This window comes from Nicotiana tomentosiformis, chromosome 11 (assembly GCF_000390325.3).
Source record: "Nicotiana tomentosiformis chromosome 11, ASM39032v3, whole genome shotgun sequence".
Taxonomy (NCBI): domain Eukaryota; kingdom Viridiplantae; phylum Streptophyta; class Magnoliopsida; order Solanales; family Solanaceae; genus Nicotiana; species Nicotiana tomentosiformis.
The window spans coordinates 94,102,127-94,112,966 of record NC_090822.1 but is presented as its reverse complement, the minus strand read 5'-3'; the positions used below and the strand labels follow the sequence as shown (position 1 = coordinate 94,112,966).

Below are 10,840 nucleotides of genomic sequence, written 5' to 3'. Positions count from 1 at the left end.
TATGTTTAAGTTTCTGATTCTTGATATACAAAAAGAAGTCAATTAAGTATTTGGAGACGCAATTTTAATTATACTGTGCTAGCAACCAACACTACATTTAAAGGTTAGTGAAAATATTAAGTATTAAAATATAATTAAATTATGCAACATAGCTAGAATTTATAAGTAAATGTTAGTGAAGATATCAAGTGGTACTTTTATAGAGTTGTAGTATTAGTATTCAATAAGTTGTATTTATTTTATTCTTGATAAAAGGGGTGTATTGCTCTATTTATATTGTGTTTGTTTGTATTCTTGATAGACTCTTAAATTTATTGGACTCGTTTATTGTAGGAAGTTCGTGTTCTTATGAATTGAGATGGACGTATTTTTGACGAAGTTTAATTCTTCTCAATCAAGTTCTACTCTTAGAAACAATTCCTCTCATCTTATAGAGGAGTTTGATGAGAAATTACTCAATCCTGATCCTGGAGAGAGAGTACCCATTGATAAATATAGTCCTAGAATACGAGATGAAGTAAGAAGACACTACATTCAAAATGGACCTTGCCAACCGGTTGATCATAAGTTTCCTAAGACTTTATTCGGGAATAAAATGCGTCAATTTAGTCCGGGTTGGTTTAAAGATTCGTATTCTAGATGGTTGGAGTATAGTGTGAAGAAAGATGCCGCATTTTGTTTATGTTGTTATTTATTCAAAAATGATTATGTTCATGGAAGCACGGGTGACTCTTTCACAAAAACGGGCTTTAAGGCTTGGAATAAAGCTTTGGAAAGACTTGCTTTACATGTTGGTCAAGTAAATAGCCTCCACCACAAGTGTTTCAACAAGATGTTAGACTTATCACATCAATCCCAATCAATTCAAGTTGCTTTTGATAAGCAATCTGAGAAACAAAGAAATGAGCACCGAATTCGTTTAAATGCATCAATCGATGTTGCAAGGTTCCTCTTGTACTTTGGATTGTCTTTTAGAGGTCACGATGAAAGTGATTCTTCAAAAAACAAAGGCCTTTTTCTAGGGCTTTTGGAATGGCTTGCAAAGAGGCTCCCTCAAGTGGATAGAGTCATATTGAAACATGCTCCAAAAAATGATATGATGACTTCGCCAAAAATTCAAAAGGACATTGTGAGTGCTTGTGCACAAGAAACCGTGAAAGTTATAATCAATGATTTAGATGGGGATTATTTCGGGATATTAGTTGATGAGTCCAAGGATATTTCACACCATGAACAAATGGCCCTCGCTTTGCGGTATGTTGACAAAAAAGGCCAAGTGAACGAGCCATTTATTGGTCTTGTTCGTGTTGGTGATACCTCTGCAAAATCGTTGAAGGAAGCAATACTTTCTTTGCTTATGAAACACTCATTAAGTCCATCCAAAATACGCGGACAAGGGTATGATGGAGCTAGTAATATACAAGGAAAAATGAATGGTCTTAAAGCTTTAATTTTGCAAGAAACTCCTTCGGCACATTGCATTCATTGTTTTGCTCATCAATTACAGTTGACAATTGTATCGGTTGCTAAAAATATAAGGAGGTGAAAACTTTCTTTGCTATAGTTTCTAATGTCTTGAATGTGATTGGAGTATCCTTTAAACGTAGATATAAACTTCGGGACCATCAAGCAGAATTATTGGAGCAGATGCTAGAGAGTGGTGAAGTTCAAAGTGGAAAAGGATTAAATCAAGAACGAGGGCTTCAAAGGCCAGGTGACACTCGTTAGGGATCACATTGTAAAACATTAGATAACTTTGTTGTTTTGTTTGCATCTATTGTTCATGTGCTTGGGGTGATTGAATATGAAGGTTCCGAGGCTAATGATAGATTGCAAGCAGAAGCCTTTTTGAGTAAAATCAATTCATTTGAATTTGTGTTCATGCTTCACTTGATGTTGAAGGTATTGTTAATGTCGAACGAGTTGAGTAAAGCTTTACAGAAGAAAGAGAAAGATATTGTCAATGCCATGATATTTCTTAACCTTACAAAGGATAGGTTGCAACAAATGAGAAATGAAGGATGAAAATCATTAATGGATGAAGTCTCTTTGTTTTGTGCTAAACATGACATTTTGGTGCCCAATATGGAAGAATTCTATATTCCTGGAAAGTCAAAGCGTAGGTCTTCTAGTGTTACTTATTCACATCACTTACGTATTGAGCTTTTTTACACAGTGATTGATTTGCAACTTCAGGAGCTTAACAGTCGTTTTGATGTTGTTAGTGGTAACTTGCTTCTTGGTATGGCTAGCTTGAATCCAGCTAATTCGTTTGCTAATTTTGATAAAGAAAGAATAATGACATTGGCCAAGTATTATCCAGATGAGTTTGGTGAATTGAAGCTTCGAGATCTTAGTCACCAACTTGACACTTTCATATTGCACATGAAACATGGTGACCCTAGATTCTCGGATTTGAAAGGAATTGGTGATTTGGCAAAAGCATTGGTTGAAGCAAATCTTGTGGAGGCATATTCACTTGTTTATTTACTTGTAAAGTTGACTCTAATTTTACCTGTCGCGACTGCAACGGTAGAAAGAGTATTCTCATCCATGAAGTACATCAAAGATGAATTGCGTAGTAGTATTGGTGATGCATTTTTAAATGATTGTTTAGTTTGTTACTTTGAAAAAGAAGTATTTTCAAATGTAAGCAATGATGCTATTATTGACCGTTTTCAGAGTATGAGAACGCGTCGAGTTCAAGTATAAGTGGATGATGTACTTTTGTTATATTAGTATCAATTAAAGATATTCTATAATATTGAAGTTTGTATTTTGATTTAAGTTGTGCCTTCTTTAGTTCTCTTTTTGGGACAATAGTAGATTATTGTTTGTATGTCGCGAATTCCTATTAAGGTCACTAAGCTTGTTTTACATTTTAAAGTTTATTCCAGTTTAGTTCATGTGTGCGCAAGGATGTGCAATATTTTTTTTTTTGGAATACTTATTTTAAAATTTGTGTTCGTAGGTCAATTTGGGAGTATGATGAAGTTGGAGCTTGTGTTCGCGAGTCAATTGGGGAGTATGATGAATCAAAGCATAAGCTCTTTTTACTTTATTGTAGATTTTTGCTTAGCAAGTTTATATTATATAGTGGAATATGCTACTTATTTACTGGTCTATCCTAGAGTTTATATGTATTCTTTTACTAGCTAATAAAGTTTTGGGTAATACACTCTAATGATAATGGTGCCCCCGTCATACTCAAATCCTGGGTCCGCCTCTGCCCCAAAGTATATACAGCTATACATAAAATATATATACAGGATTTTTGTCAATGTTAACGGGTTCACGTGACCCCTCAAGGACTGGTGTAGGTTCGCCTCTGCGTGTAATATTTAGTATATTACGCCATAATTGCTTGAGCTTTTAAGGTTAAAGCATAAGTCTGAGATGTGGTCTGTGGTCCAAAATTACATCTCTCTTTGTATATTGTAAAACCAATCCTCTGCGTACCTGTTCCAACATTTGCCTTTCCCTTTAAAGCTCTTTCTCTTTTTATTCCATTTATTTTCCATTATCATGATTGTCATGTTTTCTTTATATACAATTCAGGCAACCTTAGACGGTAGTTCTGTTAGAAAAATAATGGGATGAGTGATCCGGCTTCGATAGTGAAATCACTGTTCTTAAGGAATTTAACCTTCCTACTTTGTTGTTGCAGGGATAATAGCATAATTCCTGTAGGATTTTACATAGCTGCTAAAATTCGACTTTTAGTAATTAACTCGAATTTCCCACAAGAATAGAATATTTGTGAGTTGAGAAATAAGTAGAAGAGACAACAACAACAACAATAACAACCCAGTAAAATCCCACTAATGGGATTTGGGGAGGGTAGTATGTACGCAGACCTTATCCCTACCCCGAAGGAGTTGAGAGGCTGTTTCCGAAAGATCATCGGCTCAAAAAAATAAAAAGACAAGGACAAAAAAGGAGACAATATTAGTATCACAACAGCAATCATAGGAAAAATAGGAACGCCATGAAATCCAGAAAAAAAATGTAAAGCAAAGGGAGACAATATTAGTATCACCACAACAATCATAAGAAAAATAGGAATACCATGAAATCTAGAAGAAAGATGCAACGCAAAAGCGATAGCTAGTAAATAGGATCTGCACTGAAAAATGAAATAATAAAAAGAGAAAGAGACTGAAAATTTGATGGTGTGTTTCGATTTGGAAATAATATGGGTATTTATAATACCTCTAAGAGTATGTTGGAATTAACATACTCAACTCTTCATAAACAGGAACCTTTTAAAACCAGTAGTCACATATTTTATATTTTAAAAAAAACGTTTTCCCTAAAATTAATTTAAAAACGTTTTTTATTAATAAAATAATAGATGACTAATCTATATATATATATATATATATATATATATATATATATATATATATATATATATATTTAAATGCCACCTCTATTTGGCCAAGAAACTCAGTTATCTTTTTCCTCAATTTTTTGGCCTTTTATCCTATTTTTCCTAATTATTTGCTATTTTAAATCTAAAAGTCACTTCTTTAATAAACCAAAAGTCACCTCCTCCCACGTCTCTGGTGACTATTAACAAAACAGTTATGGTACATTTAAAATTGCTACTAAGAAAATAATTATGGTAAAAGTAAAATTCCAAATGCAATCACTTAGAGAAGAAAAACAGAAAGTAAAATTCCAAATGCAGTCACTTCCTCAAAAAACAGTGGATTTGTGGTGAGTCTCAAGTCTCTAACTATTTTCATTACACGTGATATGATCTTCTTTCTTCATATTATTTTTCTCTTTTATCCGGTCTTATTTGAATTATTTGATCTCAGTGTTCGTTTCCTATTTTATTCATATTTTCTCATCTTTATGAGTTCTCTTTTCTCCATTGATCCACCCATCTTCCCAAAAAGGTAAATTTTTCTCTTCTTTTCCTTTTATTGGTTATAAGTAGCATTGATTTCTTGTGTATTTTTTATTATTCATTTCACTCGCTAGAACTACTTGTATCTCGCTGTCTCCTTTACCCATTACCAATTTGTAATTAGCAACTCACTTTTTACATTGAAACATTCTCATGCTTACTCTTATGGTTTTCTTCGTAATATTAGGCAGAGAATTGCAAGACATCATGAAAAATTTTACTATTTGGAATGAGTCAACTCAACTTCGTTGGAGCAAGAAGTGATAAAGAAAGAAAATGTAAGAATATGTTGATGGAATAGAGAATATGGTGATTTTGAAGATAACGGAGAATAGAATATGCTTAAAAGTTGAGGAATGAAAGATTAATCTTGCTTGAGGTTGTGTTTAAGTTGTTTGTCAAATTTTCTTAATTTCTGTGATAAAATATAAGGAACCTTCCTTCACTACTTGCCTTTTTTGTTTTTTGATTATTTTTTTTACTTGGAATGCAAAAGCTATAAATGATGTAACTTGGAAGGTATTGTATTTGTTCTTAATAAAACAATATTTTTATTTGCTTATAAAATGGTTCATACTCCCATTAAAGAAAAAAGAATTGGTTTCCAAATGCAGTCACTTCCTGATTTGTGGTGAGTCTCAAGTCTCTAACTATTTTCATTACACGTGATATGATCTTCTTTCTTCATGTTATTTTTCTCTTTTATCCGGTCTTATTTGAATTATTTGATCTCAGTGTTCGTTTCATATTTTATTCATATTTTCTCATCTTTATGAGTTCTCTTTTCTCCATTGATCCACCCATCTTCCCAAAAAGGTAAATTTTTCTCTTCTTTTCCTTTTATTGGTTATAAGTAGCATTGATTTCATGTGTATTTTTTATTATTCATTTCACTCGCTGGAACTACTTGTATCTCGCTGTCTCCTTTACCCATTACCAGTTTGTAATTAGCAACTCACTTTTTACATTGAAACATTCTCATGCTTACTCTTATGGTTTTCTTCGTAATATTAGGCAGAGAATTGCAAGACATCATGAAAAATTTTACTATTTGGAATGAGTCAACTCAACTTCGTTGGAGCAAGAAGTGATAAAGAAAGAAAATGTAAGAATATGTTGATGGAATAGAGATTATGATGATTTTGAAGATAACGGAGAATAGAATATGCTTAAAAGTTGAGGAATGAAAGATTAATCTTGCTTGAGGTTGTGTTTCAGTTGTTTGTCAAAATTTTCTTAATTTCTGTGATAAAATATAAGGAACCTTCCTTCACTACTTGCCTTTTTTGTTTTTTGATTATTTTTTTTACTTGGAATGCAAAAGCTATAAATGATGTAACTTGGAAGGTATTGTATTTGTTCTTAATAAAGCAATATTTTTATTTGCTTATAAAATGGTTCATACTCCCATTAAAGAAAAAAGAATTGGTTCAAATTACGCTAGGTGAAGTTTGTATTTTTACCACAAGAAAAAAAGAGATTTTTAACATTTAATTACTTTTATTATTTTCTTTAGTTGGCCCGTTCCGATTGACAAAGAAACAAAATTGGTGCAAGATGATAACTCAAGGACCATAATTGTATACATTATATTTCTATTGATCAATCTATGTCAAGAGAAAAGATTTCTTCCTCTCTTCCTACAATAAACACTTGTATGATTGATCAATTAGGAGAGATTGATTAATTCCCCATAGGGTATAGTATTAAAGCTTTTCAATTAGTAATAGCACTATATAGCAAGTCATCAGGATTTATTACTGCACAAGTAAATATATTGTGTTCTAACTTTTAATGGATACGTATGAAATATTCTTTATGTGCTTTATTTTTTGTTTTAATTTGGTAAAATTTGTTTTTCTTCAGGTAATGAATATTAACTTAATTCCTTGTGAATTTTGTCTCGGGTGAACACCAGAATCCTCTCCTACTATAGATGGAGGTGGTATCTTTTTATTAATTCATTTTTATGTAGTATGTCTTTGTGAATTATTTGTAGAATTTTCATACAACTGAGACAGATAGCCATAAAAAGTCTCATTAGAGTTAATTAAATATGATGTGTAGATCAAAATGGAACACTAAAATAATTAACTGTTGATAAAGTATTTACTTGGTATTGTGCAATTCCTATTATTGCTTCATATATATGATGACCACTTTTTGTGTCTGTTATTTGTTTTTCAATTAGTCATTAAATTCACGCAAAATTTTGTTAATTCTTTGAATAATGAACTGGTAAACCTTCTATTTTATTGCGTGAAATTTTTTCTTGAATAGGCATTTTATGTAAATGTGATTACAATCTTGGAGGTGAATTCATTCCAGCTCAATCAAAGAGGCACTTATGTTGGTGTAGTCTAAGTTACTTATTTTGTCATGTACAAGCTACAATAACTATTCTTTGCATTCGTGACACTTTGTAAAATATCTTTTCCTTAGATTTCGGAGATGAAGTCTCTGAATGTTTGATCATGTAAAAGTTGATTCTTACGCTATGACGACTTATTGTTTGAGTTACTTAGTACCTCACAGACTTATGCAAAAAAGTGGCCTTAAGAGCCTTTTTGTTTTCCTTTGCTTACAATATATTTATAAGTTCTCTCTTCAATCTTGACTAAATTTATAAGATCATTTTAAATATATCGCGCGAAGCGCGAGTAACTTAATTAGTATATTATTAATTCTGGGCTACTTAATTGGCCTACTCAATCTTGACTATTAATAATTTCAATTTCCCTCCAAACTATTCAAACATTTAAACAATTCTTCCTTTCTTTGTTTTTCCAATGAGTGACAAAACAATCTCTTTCAAACACTAGCTAATCTAACAGGTTCATCCATAGTTCAGTGTGAAGTAGATGATAAGAAGCCAATTTGCTTGTGTTCATTGGAGACCTGCCAATTAAATCTTGAGTTTTGAGGAGGATGAAGAAGTGACGTTCTCAGTTATTGGCTCTATGTGAGAATGACAGTGAGATGATGACTGTCCTTAATTTGATTATTATACGGACGATGAAGATGACTCTATGGATGATGATCTTGACATCTGTCCACTTTCTCCTTCTTCCAAAAGTAAAAAAAGACAGTTCGGTGCACAAAGTATCTCACGTTCACGTTAAGACTGTCCAACGGGACAGGACGGTGGCGGGACGGGCCTAAATGGGACGGGATAAACGAGACGAAACGATAGGCCCATCCCATCCCGCTAACAAACGGGATGGGACGGGACGGTTTCGCGGTCCTTAAGTGGGCCGTTTTTTTGAAAAAATTAATTATTTAAGTATTAAGTTTTGCAACGGCTAATTTTTTGACAATGACTAAGTTTTTAAAGTTTGCAACGGCTAGTTTTTTGACTTATTTAATAAACTTAAAACTTAATAAATTATAAGAAAATTAGAAAACTAAGTAAAGAATTATAAAATATTAAAACAAAAGACTTGTAATGAAATATTTTAGTAATCCATAAAGAATTATGCTCCTTAAGTAAGTACTTGGCTAAACTCCCTGTCCCACCACTAGTCTTGTGTACAAATCGTTGCTTATATTTTTCACATATAGCACATTGATTGACTTTATCATGTTTAAAAAATGTCCATACAAGTGATGTTTTGGCACGTTCACCCTTAGGCGTTCCCCTTAGAGGAGGTACAGGGGGTAAAGCTCCAGACCGAGATTGACTCTGAGTTGAAGCTTGTGTTGCGAGATTAGTGGGTGTTTCATCTAATTCTTCATCCTCATTTTCTTCATCCTCAATTAAAATATCATTGCCAAATTGTCTTTGTAAAGTTTCATGATCTAGTTGTTCTCCAAAATTAATATTATAACATACACGGGGTTGGAAAAATAAAATTTCATCAACATGAGTCATTTCATCTATATGTTTTCTAATTCTAGGAAAAGGATTAGGATTAGGACAAGAATTAAAATTACTACAACTTTCACCTTTACTATTTTTTTTAAATAGGTCAAATACATTTTTAGGTGCCGTAATTTAAATACGAAATTAAATTAAAAAGAAATACAAAAATTAAACACACAAATGAAATACGAAAATAGAACACGTAAAGTAAACACAAAAATTAAGCACTAAAATGATACGCAAAAATTATATATTAAAATTAGGAGATGGAACGAGTGCATCGTGATTAAATATTGAAACTTGAAGAAATTGCCCAAAAAATTGCTCCAAATACTTGATGAATTAATTTGAAGCTTGAAAGTTGCTCCAAAAATTTGCCCAAATACTTGAAACTTAGTTGATCACTTGATTGTGAGAAAATTGAGAATAATATAGATAGAATGTAAGAAATCTGAGAGAGAATGGTTGATTTTTATGGGAAAAAATAAAGAAGGATGGGTTTATTTATTGTTAAAAATAGGGCCAAATTATAATTTAATAAACTTAGGGGTTATAAAAAAGTTTGGGGGGAGGGGCAAATATGGCCGTTTATAGCCGCTGGAAATGACTAAATTTGCAATGGAGGTCGTTGTCCAATGACTGTATTTCAAAAAAAAAAATAATTAAAAAACACTCTGGACAAGCGGGACGGGACGGGATAAACGGGACGAAATGGGCATCCTGCCCCATCCCGTGTATCGTTTAACATGGGCTCATCCCGTTTAGATTTAAGTGGGCTGGGACAGGACGGGATACGGGACGGGACCGGATGGCCCGTCCCGTTGGACAGCCTTAGTTCACGCAGAGTCTAGCGAAGGGCCGCACCCGAAGGGATGTGATGTATGCAGTCTAACTTAAAAGCAAGCATTAGTGGCTACTTCCACAACTCGAACCCGTGACTTATAAGTCACACGAAAATAATTTTACCTTCTTCCAAAAGTGGAGGTAAATATTTTAGAACTTTATTCGGTGAGTCCTCTAAAAACTGCCAATGCATTTCGATGTGCAGTAATTTGTCTTCCCTATTTGAGTTTCCCATTTTGAAGGAGAATATATAGGCAAAATATGAGAGCTTATTAAGATTAAAGTGCTTAATGAGTTAAGATGAATATAAACATGGCGTTTTGAAGAGTTTGCTATTTGTGTGGGATAGAAGTAAAGCCTCATTATATAGTTTAACTTGTTGGTGTTTGGACTGGAAATTTTTCTTCAAAAACCAAGACCAAGGTTATTTGGGTTTAAAACCAAATTTTGGTTGGTTATTGGTTTGAAAAACTGAAAGCAGCATTAACCTTGTATCTCACAAAAAACCAAAACCAAAGCATTCAGGGTGTGTTTGGTAAAATGAGTGATTTTATCACTTATTTCTTATATTTTGTAGGTGAATTGAAAAGTTTTTTGCAAAAAATATCTTTTAGTGTTTGTTTAGTGAGTAAAAAATTAATATTTTAAAAAATATACAAAATTTAGGCAAATGCTATGGGGTGCGGTGGTGGGATGGATGGGCGGTGGGAGTGGGGGGTTTGGGGTTGGGATGGGTGGATGGTGGGAGTGGGTGGTTTGGGTAGTGGGGTCTCGATGGGTGGGAGGAGGTGAGGTAGGGTGGAAAAGGTTGAAAAAGAGTTATAGAAAATATTTTATTTTCTCTTAGTAGAAAAAATATTTTCCTCCAATTGGAGGAAAATGAACTAAGGAGGAAAATATTTTTCTTAATACCAAACACACCCTCAAATTCTATTATATAGAAAAAGAGAAGTTGGTCGCACCCAAGGATGTGGCCTAGTGGTCAATGAAGTGGGTGAGAACCTTGAGGTCTCAGGTTCAAATCCAAACGGAGGCAAATATTAGGTGATTTCTTCCTATCTATTTAATCGTTGGTGGATAGAGTTACCTGGTAATGGTACTTGTTGCTGGTGGGAGGTGGCATGCATCCCGTGGAATTAATCGAGGTGCGCGCAAGCTGGCCCGGACACCACGGTTATCAAAAAAAAAAAGAGAAGTTGGTCGATTAAGGGTATATT

General features: G+C 33.3%; 1 pseudogene; it reads left to right on the top strand.

Annotated features, from left to right (window-relative positions):
* Positions 1–358: 358 nt before the first annotated feature.
* LOC138901862 (uncharacterized) lies at positions 359–2,712 on the top strand (annotated as a pseudogene).
* The last annotated feature ends 8,128 nt before the right edge of the window (positions 2,713–10,840 follow it).